Source organism: Monodon monoceros, unplaced genomic scaffold, assembly GCF_005190385.1.
Source record: "Monodon monoceros isolate NGI ecotype Baffin Bay Population unplaced genomic scaffold, NGI_Narwhal_1 Super_Scaffold_21, whole genome shotgun sequence".
In the NCBI taxonomy this organism is placed as follows: domain Eukaryota; kingdom Metazoa; phylum Chordata; class Mammalia; order Artiodactyla; family Monodontidae; genus Monodon; species Monodon monoceros.
Window position 1 is genome coordinate 73,291,910 of NW_021703778.1, and position 15,214 is coordinate 73,307,123.

At 36.2% G+C, this 15,214-nt stretch overlaps 1 protein-coding gene across 2 annotated transcripts in view; it reads left to right on the top strand.

The window, feature by feature from the left end:
* The window catches only part of LRRC49 (leucine rich repeat containing 49), a 128,688-nt gene that overhangs the window by 90,513 nt on the left and 22,961 nt on the right, over positions 1–15,214 (top strand). The gene's annotated exons all lie outside the window — the stretch shown is intronic.

The window sequence follows — 15,214 nt, forward strand, 5'->3', positions numbered from 1 at the left end:
CCCTGCCCTACCTCCCTCACCCTACCCTGGCTAACTACCACTCAGCCTGGAGGTCTTAAATTTAAACCTCACTTCCCCTGAAAAGCCTTCCCTAACGACTTCCCGGAGACTAGGCTAGATCAGATAACCTTTTTTTCTCCCAGTACTCTGCACTTGCCCTTGTTAGCACTTATCATGACCATAATTAAATAAATAGTGGGTAATTAGTTGTTTCATAACTGTCTTCCCCACTAGAATGTAAGCTTCTCAAGGAAAAGAATCCTGATTGTCTTAACCTCTGTTGTTTCCCCAGTAGCTGTCACAAATCCTTACTCCTTAACTAGTAGTATTAAGCAATTCGGCATAAAATCTGAATAGTTACTCCAGTTCTGTTCTATAATATCTGTCTATTCCAGTGGCTCACAGCCTCTTTCTTCTATGACACATTGGTCAGATAACATGTATCCCTTGATTTATGAGCAAATCTGAGGATGCTTTCTAGACTTGACATACTTCTCTTCCTCTCAAGAAGGCATACTAGAATCAAGTAAATAAGAGGAATATAAAGCATATAGATTTTCATAGTTTATTTATAATTTAAAAACATATATATATAATTTAAAACCTAAAAATCAAAGATAGAATGCACTGCAGTTTTGTTTCACTTGATGCACAGTTATCTAATGACCAAACCAAATTCTGAAACACATTTCAAACTAAATATAATATAGCTTTTATTTCAAGTTTTCAGCCAGTATTCTTTAAGCTTTCCATATATGAGGAATGCGATAAAGTCATTTAAGAGGAATTAGAATAATATTTTGGAAGTTTACTGGAGTTAAAGAGTTTGACATATATTTTAAAGACAAACATACTTTTTTTTTTTTTTTTTTTTTTTTGTGGTACGCGGGCCTCTCACTGTCGTGGCCTCTCCCGTTGCGGAGCACAGGCTCCAGATGCACAGGCTCAGCGGCCATGGCTCACGGGCCCAGCCGCTCCGCGGCATGTGGGATCTTCCCGGACCAGGGCAGGAACCTGTGTCCCCTGCATCGGCAGGCGGACTCTCAACCACTGCGCCACCAGGGAAGCCCGACAAATATACTTTTACAATTTTAGTTATAAGATTAATTTATATTGATCAATGTACCTCCTTCAGCTCACTTGGGTATCCACATGGTAGAGTTTCTCAGATCTTTTAGCTAGAAAAATAAGGAAACAAGAATTAAAATTCTAATTAAGTAATGATTTGTATAACAGGTATATCACTTATATTGCCCTGGAGCTTTATTTAATATTTTTTAAATGTCAAAATGTAATTTTACTTGGCTAGAACTATACTTTATAAAATTAAAACTTTATATCATTGGGCTTTAGATTTATGAAATACTATACAAGTCAGTTCTATTTCTGATTTATCTTTTATTAAAAAATATGTTTTTTATCTTCCTTAAGAAGGTTTCCTAGTACCAAGTTTATCCAAATGATCTTATAAATTTTATTCTAAAATTTTAGTAAGGTTTTAAAATTACTCCTTTAATACGTCAAATTTATTTTTATATATGGTGTTAGGTAAGAGTGTAACTTGATTTTATTTCAATTGACTAGTTAATTTTCTAATAGCATTCCTCAATTAAATTATTGTCTTTTTTAATGAGAATGCCATTTTCATGCTATAGTAGGTTCCCATAAATATTGGATATACTTCTGGACTCTCTATTCCATGTCACTAATCTACTTTTATGTCTTAATGCCAATACCAGACTCTTTTGATTATTGTCATTTTATACTAAGTGTTAATGTCTAGTAAGGGAAATACGCTTTCACTATTCTTTTCAAAGTTTCAGTTCTTACACACTTGTTCTTACATATGAACTTTAAAATCATTTAATCTAAATGGAAATGTTAGAATCTTATTCAAATGGCATTTAAGTTGTTTATTTCAGTAGGATTAACATTCTTAAGATAATAAATCAGCACTTTAAAAATCATGGTATATCTCTCCATACTTTTCAGGTATACTAGGGAGCTAACTGGGGAAGTGTTGCGTTACTGAAGGAAAATCCTGAGGAAATAAAGGAGGTTATAGACCATGAAACTGTAGCAACTACAGTCTGAATTGTTGAGTGAGTATTCCAGGAGCACAGAGTAGCAAGGTGTATAAGTAGAGAAGCTAAATGTCTTATAAAGAATAAGGAGATGAAGGATCAAGATGAAGGATCAAAGATAAGGGGGGCTTCCCTGGTGGCACAGTGGTTGAGAGTCCGCCTGCCGATGCAGGGGACATGGGTTCGTGCCCCGGTCCGGGAAGATCCCACATGCCGCGGAGCGGCTGGGCCCATGAGCCATGGCTGCTGAGCCTGCGCGTCCGGAGCCTGTGCTCCGCAACGGGAGAGGCCACGACAGTGGGAGGCCTGCGTACCTCAAAAAAAATAAAAAATAAATAAAGAATTTAAAAATTCAAGTATAATGATGAAAGAAATGATGGACCATATGGTTAGGTTACTTTTTTTTTAATTAATTGCTTCTTTATTATGGTAAGAACACATTATGAAATCTATCCTCTTAACACATTTTTAAGTGTACTATGTAGTATTAATAAATATAGGCACCACATTTTATGGCAGATCTCTAAAGTGTAACAGAAACTTTATACCTATTAAAAACAACTCCCCATTTCTCCGTGCCTCCCCCAGCCCCTGACAACAACCACTGTATTCTTTTTTTTTTAACGTCTTTATTAGAGTATAATTACTTTACAATGGTGTGTTAGTTTCTGCTTTATAATAAAGTGAATCAGTTATACATATACAAATGTCCCCATATCTCTTCCCTCTTGTGTCTCCCTCCCTCCCACCCTCTCTATCCCACCCCTTAGGTGGTCACAAAGCATCGAGCTGATCTACCTGTGCTATGTGGCTGCTTCCCACTAGCTATCTATTTTACGTTTGGTAGTGTACATGTGTACATGTACATGCAACTCTTTCACTTTGTCCCAGCTTACCATTCCCCGTCCCCGTATCCTCAAGTCCATTCTCTAGTATGTCTGCATCTTTATTCTTGTCTTGCCCCTAGGTTCTTCATGACCATTTTTTTTTTTTTAGATTCCATATATATATATGTTAGCATACGGTATTTGTTTTTCTCTTTCTGACTTACTTCACTCTGTATGACAGACTCTAGGTCCATCCACCTCACTACAGATAACTCAATTTTGTTTCTTTTTATGGCTAACATTCCATTATATATATGTGCCACATCTTCTTTATCCATTCGTCTGTTGATGGACACTTAGGTTGCTTCCATGTTCTGGCTATTGTAAATAGAGCTGCAATGAACATTTTGGTACATGACTCTTTTTGAATTATGGTTTTCTCAGGGTAGATGCCCAGTAGTGGGATTGCTGGGTCATATGGTAGTTCTATTTGTAGTTTTTTAAGGAACCTCCATACTGTTCTCCACAGTGGCTGCATCAATTTACATTCCTACCAACAGAGCAAGAGGGTTCCCTTTTCTCCACACCCTCTCCAGCATTTATTGTTTGTAGATTTTTTTTTAACATCTTTATTGGAGTATAATTGCTTTACAACGGTGTGTTAGTTTCTGCCTTATAATAAAGTGAATCAGTTATACATATACACCTGTTCCCATATCTCTTCCCTCTTGTGTCTCCCTCCCTTCCACCCTCCCTATCCCACCCCTCTAGGCGGTCACAAACCACCTAGCTGATCTCCCTGTGGTACGCGGCTGCTTCCCACTAGCTATCCACTTTACGCTTGGTAGTGTATATATGTCCATGCAACTCTCTCACCTCGTCACAGCCTACCCCTCCCCCTCCTCATATCCTCAAGTCCATGCTCTAGTAGGTCTGTGTCTTTATTCCTGTCTTACCCCTAGGTACTTCATGACCTTTTTTTTTTTTCTTACATTCCATATATATGTGTTAGCATACGGTATTTCTTTTTCTATTTCTGACTTACTTCGCTCTGTATGACAGACTCTAGGTCCATCCACCTCACCACAAATGACTCAATTTCGTTTCTTTTTATGGCTGAGTAATATTCCATTGTATATATGTGCCACATCTTCTTTATCCATTCATCTGTTGATGGACACTTAGGTTGCTTCCATGTCCTGGCTATTGTAAATAGAGCTGCAATGAACATTTTGGTACATGACTCTTTTTGAATTCTGGTTTTCTCAGGGTATATGCCCAGTAGTGGGATTGCTGGGTCGTATGGTAGTTTTATTTGTAGTTTTTTTAAGAAACCTCCATACTGTTCTCTGTAGTGGCTGTATCAATTTACATTCCCACCAACAGTGCAAGAGTGTTCCTTTTTCTCCACACCCTCTCCAGCATTTATTGTTTCTAGATTTTTTGATGATGGCCATTCTGACTGGTGTGAGCTGATATCTCATTGTAGATTTGATTTGTATTCCTCTAATGATTAATGATGTTGAGCATTCTTTCTTGTGTTTGTTGGCAATCTGTATATCTTCTTTGGAGAAGTGTGTATATAGGTCTTCTGCCCATTTTTGGATTGGCGTATTTGTTTTTTGGATATTGAGCTGCATGAGCTGCTTGTAAATATTGGAGATTAATCCTTTGTCAGTTGCTTCATTTGCAAATATTTTCTCCCATTCTGACGGTTCTCTTTTAGTCTTGTTTATGGTTTCCTTTGCTGTGCAAAAGCTTTTAAGTTTCATTAATTCCCACTTGTTTGTTTTTGTTTTTATTTCCATTTATCTAGAAGGTGGGTCAAAAAGGATCTTGCTGTGATTTATGTCATACAGTGTTCTGCCTATGTTTTCCTCTAAGAGTTTGATAGTGTCTGGCCTTACATTTAGGTCTTTAATCCATTTTGACTTTATTTTTGTGTATGCTGCTAGGGCGTGTTCTAATTTCATTTTTCTACATGTAGCTGTCCAGTTTTTCCAGCACCACTTATTGAAGAGGCTGTCTTTTCTCCACTATATATTCTTGTATCCTTTATCAAAGATAAGATGACCATATGTGTGTGGGTTTATCTCTGGGCTTTCTATGCTGTTCCATTGATCTATCTTTCTGTTTTTGTGCCAGTACCATACTGTCTTGATTACTGTAGCTTTGTAGTATAGTCTGAAGTCAGGGAGCCTGATTCTTCCAGCTCCGTTTTTCATTCTCAAGATTGCTTTGGCTATTCAGGCTCTTTTGTATTTCCATACAAATTGTGAAATTTTTTGTTCTAGTTCTGTGAAAAATGCCAGTGGTAGTTTGATAGGGATTGTATTGAGTCTGTAGATTGCTTTGGGCAGTAGAGTCATTTTCACAATGTTGATTCTTCCAATCCAAGAACATGGTATATCTCTCCATCTATTTGTATCATCTTTAATTTCTTTCATCAGTGTCTTATAATTTTCTGCATACAGGTCTTTTGTCTCCTTAGGTAGGTTTATTCCTAGGTATTTTTTTCTTTTTGCAATGGTAAATGGGAGTATTTTCTTAATTTCATTTTCAGATTTTTCATCATTAGTGTATAAGAATGGCAGAGATTTCTGTGCATTAATTTTGTATCTTGCTACTTTACCAGATTCATTGATTAGCTCTAGTAGTTTTCTGGTAGCATCTTTAGGATTCTCTATGTATAGTATCATGTCATCTGCAAACAGTGACAGCTTTACTTCTTCTTTTCCAATTTGGATTCCTTTTATTTTTTTTCTTCTCTGATTGCTGTGGCAAAAACTTCCAAAACTATGTTGAATAATATTGGTGAGAGTGGGCAACCTTGTCTTGTTCCTGATCTTAGTGGAAATGGTTTCAGTTTTTCACCATTGAGGATGATATTGGCTGTGGGTTTGTCCTATAAGGCTTTTATTATGTTGAGGAAAGTTCTCTCTATGCCTACTTTCTGGAGGGTTTTTATCATAAATGGGTGTTGAATTTTGTCGAAAGCTTTCTCTGCATCTATTGAGATGATCATATGGTTTTTCTCCTTCAATTTGTTAATATGGTGTGTCACATTGATTGATTTGCGTATATTGAAGAATCCTTGCATTCCTGGGATAAACCCCACTTGATCATGGTGTATGATCCTTTTAAGATGCTGTTGGATTCTGTTTGCTAGATTTTTGCATCTATGTTCATCAGTGATATTGGCCTGTAGTTTTCTTTCTTTGTAACGTCTTTGTCTGGTTTTGGTATCAAGGTGCTGGTGGCCTCGTAGAATGAGTTTGGGAGTGTTCGTCCCTCTGCTATATTTTGGAAGAGTTTGAGAAGCATAGGTGTTAGTTCTTCTCTAAATGTTTGATAGAATTCGCCTGTTAAGCCATCCGGTGCTGGGCTTTTATTTGTTGGAAGATTTTTAATCATAGTGTCAATTTCAGTGCTTGTGATTGGTCTGTTCATATTTTCTGTTTATTCCTCGTTCAGTCTGAGAAAGTTGTGCTTTTCTAAGAATGTGTCCATTTCTTCCAGGTTGTCCATTTTATTGGCATATAGTTGCTTGTAATAATTTTTCATGACCCTTTGTATTTCTGCAGTGTCTGTTGTTACTTCTCCTTTTTCATTTCTAATTCTATTTATTTGAATCTTCTCCCTTTTTTTCTTGATGAGTCTGGCTAATGGTTTATCAATTTTGTTTATCTTCTCAAAGAACCAGCTTTTAGTTTTATTGATCTTTGCTATCGTTTGCTTCATTTCTTTTTCATTTATTTCTGATCTGATCTTTATGATTTCTTTCCTTCTGCTAACTTTTGGATTTTCTGTTCTCCTTTCTCTAATTGCTTTTGGTGTAAGATTAGGTTGTTTATTTGAGATGTTTCCTGTTTCTTAAGGTAGGATTGTATTGCTATAACCTTCCCTCTTAGAAATGCTTTTGCTGCATCCCGTCGGTTTTGGGTCGTCATATTTTCATTGTCATTTGTTTCTAGGTATTTTTTGATTTCCTCTTTGATTTCTTCAGTGATCTCTTGGTTATTAAGTAGTGTTGTTTAGCCTCCATGTGTTTGTATTTTTTACACGTTTTTCCTGTAATTGATATTTAGTCTCATAGCATTGTGGTCAGAAAAGGTACTTGATACAATTTCAATTTTCTTAAATTTACCGAGGCTTGATTTGTGACCCAAGATATGATCTATCCTGGAGAATGTTCCATGAGCACTTGAGAAGAATGTGTATTCTGTTGTTTTTGGATGGAGTGTCCTATAAATATCAATTAAGTCCATCTTATTTAATGTATCATTTAAAGCTTGTGTTTCCTTATTTATTTTCATTTTGGATGATCTGTCCATTGGTGAAAGTGGGGTGTTAAAGTCCCCTACTATAATTGTGTTCCTGTTGATTTCCCCTTTTATGGCTGTTAGTATTTGTCTTATGTATTGAGGTGCTCCTATGTTGGGTACATAAATATTTACAATTGTTATAGCTTCTTCTGGATTGATCCCTTGATCATTATGTAGTATCCTTCTTTGTCTCTTCTAATAGTCTTTATTTTAAAGTCTATTTTGTCTGATATGAGAATTGCTACTCCGGCTTTCTTTTGATTTCCATTTGCATGGAATATCTTTTTCCATCCCCTCAGTTTCAGTCTGTATGTGTCCGTAGGTCTGAAGTGCATCTCTTGTAAACAGCATATATATGGGTCTTGTTTTTGTGTACATTCAGCCAATCTGTGTCTTTTGGTTGGAGCATTTAATCCATTTACATTTAAGGTAATTATCGATATGTATGTACCTATTACCATTTTCTTAATTGTTTTGGGTTTGTTATTGTAGGTCTTTCCGTTCTCTTGTGTTTCCTGCCTAGAGAAGTTCCTTTAGCACTTGTTGTAAAGCTGGTTTGGTGATGCTGAATTCTCTTAGCTTTTGCTTGTCTGTAAAGGTTTTTTAATTTCTCTGTCAAATCTGAATGAGATCCTTGCTGGGTCGAGTAATCTTGGTTGTAGGTTTTTCTCCTTCATCACTTTAAATATGTCCTGCCACTCCCTTCTGCCTTGCAGAGTTTCTGCTGAAAGATCAGCTGTTAACCCTATTGGGATTCCCTTGTGTGTTATTTGTTGTTTTTCCCTTGCTGCTTTTAATGTTTTTTCTTTGTATTTATTTTTTGATAGTTTGATTAATATGTATCTTGGTGTGTTTCTCCTTGGATTTATCCTGTATGGGACTCTCTGTGCTTCCTGGACTTGATTAACTATTTCTTTTCCCATATTAGGGAAGTTTTCAACTATAATCTCTTCAAATATATTCTCAGTCCCTTTCTTTTTCTCTTCTTCTTCTGGGACCCCTATAATTCAAATGTTGGTGTGTTTAATGTTGTCCCAGAGGTCTCTGAGACTGTCCTCAGTTCTTTTCATTCTTTTTTCTTTATTTTGCTCTGCAGTAGTTATTTCCACTATTTTATCTTCCAGGTCACTTATCCGTTCTTCTGCCTCAGTTATTCTGCTATTGATCCCTTGTAGAGAATTTTTAATTTCATATATTGTGTTGTTCATCACTGTTTGTTTGCTCTTTAGTTCTTATAGGTCCTTGTTAAACGTTTCTTGTATTTTCTCCATTCTATTTCCAAGATTTTGGATCATCTTTAGTATCATTTTTCCTGAATTCTTTTTCAGGTAGACTGCCTATTTCCTCTTCATTTGTTTGGTCTGGTGGGTTTTTGCCTTCCTCCTTCATCTGCTGTGTTTTTCTCTGTCTTCTTATTTTGCTTAACTTACTGTGTTTGGGGTCTCCTTTTTCAGGCTGCAGGTTCATAGTTCCCGTTGTTTTTGGTGTCTGTCGCCAGTGGCTAAGGTTGGCTCAGTTGGTTGTGTAGGCTTCCTGGTGGAGGGGACTAGTGCCTGTGTTCTGGTGGATGAGGCGGGATCTTGTCTTTCTGATGGGCCAGTCCACGTCTTGTCGTGTGTTTTCGGGTGTCTGTGGCCTTATTATGATTTTAGGCAGTCTCTCTGCTGATGGATGGGGTTGTGTTCCTGTCTTGCTAGTTGTTTGGCATAGCGTGTCCAGCACTGTAGCTTGCTGGTCGTTGAGTGGATCTGGGTCTTGACATTGAGATGGAGATCTCTGGTAGATTTTCGCCGTATGACAGTACATGGAGCTGGGAGGTCTCTTGTGGACTGGTGTTCTAAACTTGCCTCTCCCACCTCAGAGGCACAGCCCTGATGTCTGGCTGGAGCACCCAGAGGGTCTAGGCTACTTTTTTTTTTTTTTTTTTGGTACGCAGGCCTCTCACTGTTGTGGCCTCTTCCATTGCAGAGCACAGGCTCTGGACTCGCAGGCTTATCGGCCATGGCTCACGGGCCCAGCCACTCCGCGGCATGTGCGATCTTCCCGCACCGGGGCACGAACCCTTGTCCCCTGCATCGGCAGGCAGACTCTCAACCACTGCTCCACCAGGGAAGCCTCTAGGCTATTTTTAAAGAATTAAAAAGTAGAATATTGTCAAGAGATTTGGAGAAAATTTAGTATTTCTGTGACTAGCAGTCTAAATGAAATTAAAGATAAGTACATAAAGCAAGAGAATTAATAGTCAGCTGGAATAGTGGGAATTTATGGTCAGATTAAGTTTTTGAAGTTGAAGATTGTAGAGGTGGAATATATCTAAGTAATAACGACATAAGAGTAATTTGGCATCCATTGTGGCCGTGAGAATGGGTTGTTGGAGAAGAGTAGAAATCAGTGAGAGGAGGAGAGGAGAGAAGATCAGCTGCAGTTATTATTGTAGACACTGAAGTTACAGATGATAGAACAGGTGTGGAACTAGTGGCCAGAGTATTCAACAGTGACCAGCCTTATCTCCTCCCCATCTCAGCCATGCATCCTATGCCCTTGTCACAGAGATGTTCACTGTTCACGTTTTACTAGTGTTGGCAGCTACAGTGATTGTAGGAGTGTCTTTGTTTATTAATTTGTTCTTTTACCTGGCAAAACTATTTCTGATAGTTGGATTCTGACTATTAGGTGGACTGATAGGTGGACTCTAGTCTATTAATGTGACTTTCTTGACACTTTAAACTTTTTAAGCAACTTCTGTTCAAATATTTTGTGGCCCTCTAAAATAATTTAAACTTTTAGAGTTCATTTTTATGGTCCTGAAAACAAACAGTTATTTCCAAGAGAGAGAAGAAGTATCTGCTAGTGAAAATTATTGTGACTTATAGTTACTGCCAAGAGTTTCAGAATTTTTATTAGGAGTTCCACAAAGAGGCTTTTTAAGCCAAGAGCACAAGGAAGAGTTTGGAAGAGATGGGAAAAGTGATGTGTGGGTTCAATGCAGAGGATGTGGAGAGCCGTAATGAATCATTAGGAAAGAGGTCCGCAGTTTCTGGCAAAAAATTTCTACTGATGTAAGTTCAGAGTGCCATAGAGACACAGTTACGTTTTCATGGTCTGGCCCTTTTTGATGATCTAAAAACTGTTAAATCAAGGAGACACAGATGATATTTATCTATGAAGTCAGATAAATAAACCTTTAGAGATAGACAATGAATTATTGGTAGAGACTATAATGCAAAATCAGTTACTTATAACTTCTAGTGGTTGTAGATAATTTTTTTCCAATTTAGTTTGTGGTTATCTGATTCCTGTAAAATCTGTTATATCAGAAAGGTAGAAATATTTCTAAAAGAGCTTATTGTACCTTGAATATGCCTACATGAGGGGCTCTTAACCAGAGGATCCAGATTGACTTTTTGAACTTTAAGTTCTTATTTTGCTTGAACACTCCACACTTGTTGACGTAGTTAATACTCATTGTTGATAGGCTCTTTGCATTGGCTTTCTTGACAGCACATTCACCTGATTTTCCTTTTACCTATGTGGCTACTCTTTTTAAAAATTTTTTATTTTTAATTATTTATTTAAAAAAATTTATTGGAGTATAGTTGATTTACAATGTTGTGTTAGTTTCAGGTGTACAGCAAATTAAATCAGTTATACGTATACATATATCCACTCGTTTTTAGATTCTTTTCCCATATAGGCCATTACAGAGTATTGAGTGCTATACAGTAGGTCCTCATCAGTTACCTATTTTATATTTAGTAGTGTGTATATGTCAATCCCAATCTCCCAATTTATCCCTCCCTCCCCTTTCCGCCCTGGCAATGATAAGTTTGTTTTGACTGTGACTGTATTTCTGCTTTGCAAATAAGTTCGTTTGTACCATTTTTTTAGATTCCACATATAAGCGATATCATATGATATTTGTCCTTCTCTGTCTGACTTCACTTAGTATGATAATCTCTAGGTCCATCCATGTTGCTGCAAATGGTATTATTTCATTGTTTTTTAGGGTTGGGCTACTCTTTTTTTAAAGTATATCTTGCTGACTCCATTTCTATCAAATCTCTGAATGTATATCATTCTATTTCTTGATTTATAAGATTTAGATATACTTTTTGCTATAGTAGGTGAGGATTCAGCTCATTCACCTCTCTCCCCCCAACACTATATATCTATAATTATTTTATTGATAACTTTTGTAGCGTGTAATGAAACCTCTATTTCTTATTCCCTCTGCTATAGATAGTAGCTCTGAAATCTGCAGTGGGCAAGATGAATCTATCCTTTTTACCTTTCTTCCCACCTTTTTACATTACAGTTTCTATCAGCTATACTTTTCTAATTTCCCTTGCTATATATCTTCCTTGACCTATTGGTTGAGTGTATTGTTTAATTTCCACATACTTGTGAATTTTCCAGATTTCCTTCTGTTATTGATTTCTAGTTTCATTTCACAGTGTGAGTTCAAACTTTCAAAATTTATTGAGACTCATTTTGTGGCTTCTGTCCTGAAGAATGTTCCATGTGCACTTAAGAAGAATGCGTATTCTAATGTTGGGTAGAATCTTCTATATACATCTGTTATATCTAGTTGTTTTATAGTCTTCTTCAAGTCCTCTATTTCTTTTTGATCTGTCTAGATATTCCATCCATTATTGAAAGTAGGGTATTGAAGTCTCCAACTATTATTGTAGAACTGTTTCTCCCTTCAGTTCTGTCAGTTTTTCCTTCATATATTTTTGGTGTTAAGTGCATATATGTTTATAACTTTTATGTGTTCTTGATGAATTGACCCTTTTATCAATATAAAATGTCCTTCTATGTCTCTTGCATGTCTCCTGTGACAATTTGTTATATAACATCTCTTTTGGTTACCATGTGCTTTGAATATCTTTTTCCTTCCTTTCAATTTCAATCTATTTGTGTCTTTTAATTTTGTAGAAAGCATATAGTTGAATCATTTTCTTAAAATCCATTCTGCTAATATCTTTTAGTTGGAGAATTTAATCTATCAGGTCCTAATGAGAAAGTCATTTTGCTATTTTTTTCTACTTGTATATCTTCTTTGTTCATCAATTCCTCCATTACTTTCTTCTTTTGTGTTTGATTTTTTAGTGTAACATTTTAATTCCCTTCTCATTCCTTTTACTTTGTATTTTGTAGTTTTTTTTTTAGTTGTTACCCTGAGGATTACAGTTAACATCTTAATGTATAACATTTTAGTTTGCATTAATACCAACTTAGTTGCAATAATATACAAACACTTTGCTCTTATATAGCTCCACTCCCCTCTATGTTGCTGTTATCACAAATTTCATCCTTATACATTGTATGGACATTAACATAGATTTATAGTTATTATTTTATGCATTTGTCTATTAAATCTTACAGGAAAAAAGAGGAGTTACCAACCAAAAATACAGTAACACCAGCTTCTATATTTATCTGTGTAATTACCTTTTCCAGTATTCTTCATTTCTTCATGTGACTTTGAGTTATTGTCTAGGGTCCTTTCATTTCAATCTAAAGGACTTTTAGCATTTCTTAAAGGGCAGGTGTACTAGCAATGAACTCTCACAGTTTTTGTTTATCTAGAAATGTCTTAATTTCTCCCTCAGTTTTGAAGTACAGTTTTGCTGGATATAGAACAGGTTTTTTTTTTTCTTTCAACACTTTAGGTATGTCATCCCACTGCCTTCTGCTTTGCTTGGTTTTTGATTAGAAATTGGCTGTTACTGTTATTGAGAATTCCTTTTACAAGACTAGTCATTTCTCTCTTGTTGCTTTCAGGAATCTCTCTTTGTCTTTCCACAGTTTGAGGTGATTGTTTAGGGTCCTCTCAGGTCTTTTCTGAGTGTAAGTGTGGACATAAGTGTTGCCCTCTAGATTCCCTGGAATACACAGGAGCTTCTCAAAGTCCCTCTTTCCCTAAGTATCTTCTTCCCCAGCCTTTTGTTTCTCAGTCTTTTTGGTCTGTCTATGTTTGTCCATGTGGCAGCAGCTAAATATGTTTTTGCCTTTAAATAATTTTGAGGGCTTCCCTGGTGGTGCAGTGTTTAAGAATCCGCCTGCCAATGCAGGGGACAGATTGCTTCGTATTTGAGCCACGCCTTTCTTACATAATTTCTTTTTATCTGGGGTTTCTGATGGCCTGTTTTGTTGTGTTGTTTTTGTTTGTTTAACAAAGAAATTTGTGCTGCCTTTACCACATTCCAATTTCTTTGAATTTCTTTTTTTGTCTTTTGAATGGAATCCACTCTTGTTGAAGCTTTCTATGTCCCTGACCTAATTTAGTTTCATTATTTCCTTTTGGACCATTGTTTACAGTTTATTATTTTACATCATATTACTAGTAGCCTTTGCTTTTTACTTGGATTATTCGTCTTTTTCATATCCTCAAGTACTTCTATCCTCTCAACCTCTAGATGGTAGAATTCCTCTGAGTTTGGTCCTGGGCCCTCTTTTCACTCTCTGCTTCCCCCCCTAAGCAATATCATATATTTCTTTGACTTTAAATGTCATTTATATTTTGAAGATACCAATATGTATTATCTCTTTTTTTTATGGTTTACCCATTTGGATTGTGTTTAAGGGAAAAAATCTTTTACTACATTGAGATTATAAAAATATTCTCCCATTTTGTCTTCCTAAAGGTTTAAAATTTTGCCTATCATATTTTAGTCTTTATTACACTTGAAATTGATTTTTAAATTTGAGGCTGATGTCAAATTTGTTTTTCCCCTTAGGAATAACCAGTTGCCCCAGTGTTATTTATTGAGTATTCTTTCCTTTTCCCACTGAACTGCAATGCCCCTCTGACTGTTTTATTGGCAGTGGGAGGAGTAGGTAGTAGGGTACTTTTGCAGATCTTCAATTAATGCCTCTCCCTCACTTCTCATTCCCATCTTCCATCATATCTCTGTTCTTTCCTTTCCGAAGTTCTACTGGGCAGCTTGGCTGCCATCTTTGTTCTTGTCTCCAGTTCATATTCAAAGCTATGGCTTCCTTTGTCCTTCTTCCTCACTCAAAATTCTTCACCTTCCAGCTTCCAGAAATTTGTTGAAACTTCTTGCTGAAGATTGTCTCCCCCTTTCCTTTTTACTTGTTATTGTGTGTGTATAACATTTCAATTACTTTAATGGGGCCTTAGAGGGAGAGGTTTCAAACACATGTGCTCATTCTGTCTACTTTTTTATCTGAAAGCACAAAGTGAAACATTTTAAATATTAGAAGCTACATTCTCTGTAAGTCTTTAAAAATATAATTAAATTTCATCTCTTGGGAATGATATAAGCCTGGCTCTCTCTGAAGGTAGAAAGCTAGTCAGAGGGCCGCAAAGTCTCTTCCTTAGGGTTCCAATTTGTTTTTTAATACTTCATAAGATTTTCCATTTTCAACAATCCCATTTATAGTCTTTAGTATTTCATAATGCCAAAAAAGTGGCTAATTCTTATGTTACAATGTCTGTGACCTTTGGCTTGTGGGTGTGTAACTAAACGCCTGGAAATAAGTATCCATGAAAGGATTACAGGCACATAAAGAGAAGAAATTCTGTAAAACTTTGGTATATCTCATTAATGATTTCACTGTTCACTGTACTTGGGACGTATCTGTAGTAAAGTGACATACTACAGGTTTCTTTCCCTTGCCAGAAATGGGAAAGTACTTGGTGTAATGTTTTCTTTGCTTACATTGGATGCATGCAGTGAAGCTGGTTTATTTTTGGTCATTTCCTGTCTATGAACACTGTGGTATTTTAGCCAACACTACTATAATAAAATATAATGCATAAAATGAATTTCCACACCTATGAATGTTGTAATAGAAATTCATAAAATATGTTATTATAGGAATCAGCACCACTTATTCACTGGGAAAAGAAACTTATGAAATATTTTAAGTCTTTCTGTTCTAGCCTCTTATAGAATGCATAAAGATTTTTTTAAAAACCTGTAGTCCTCTGAAATATTGTCTTTTTTAT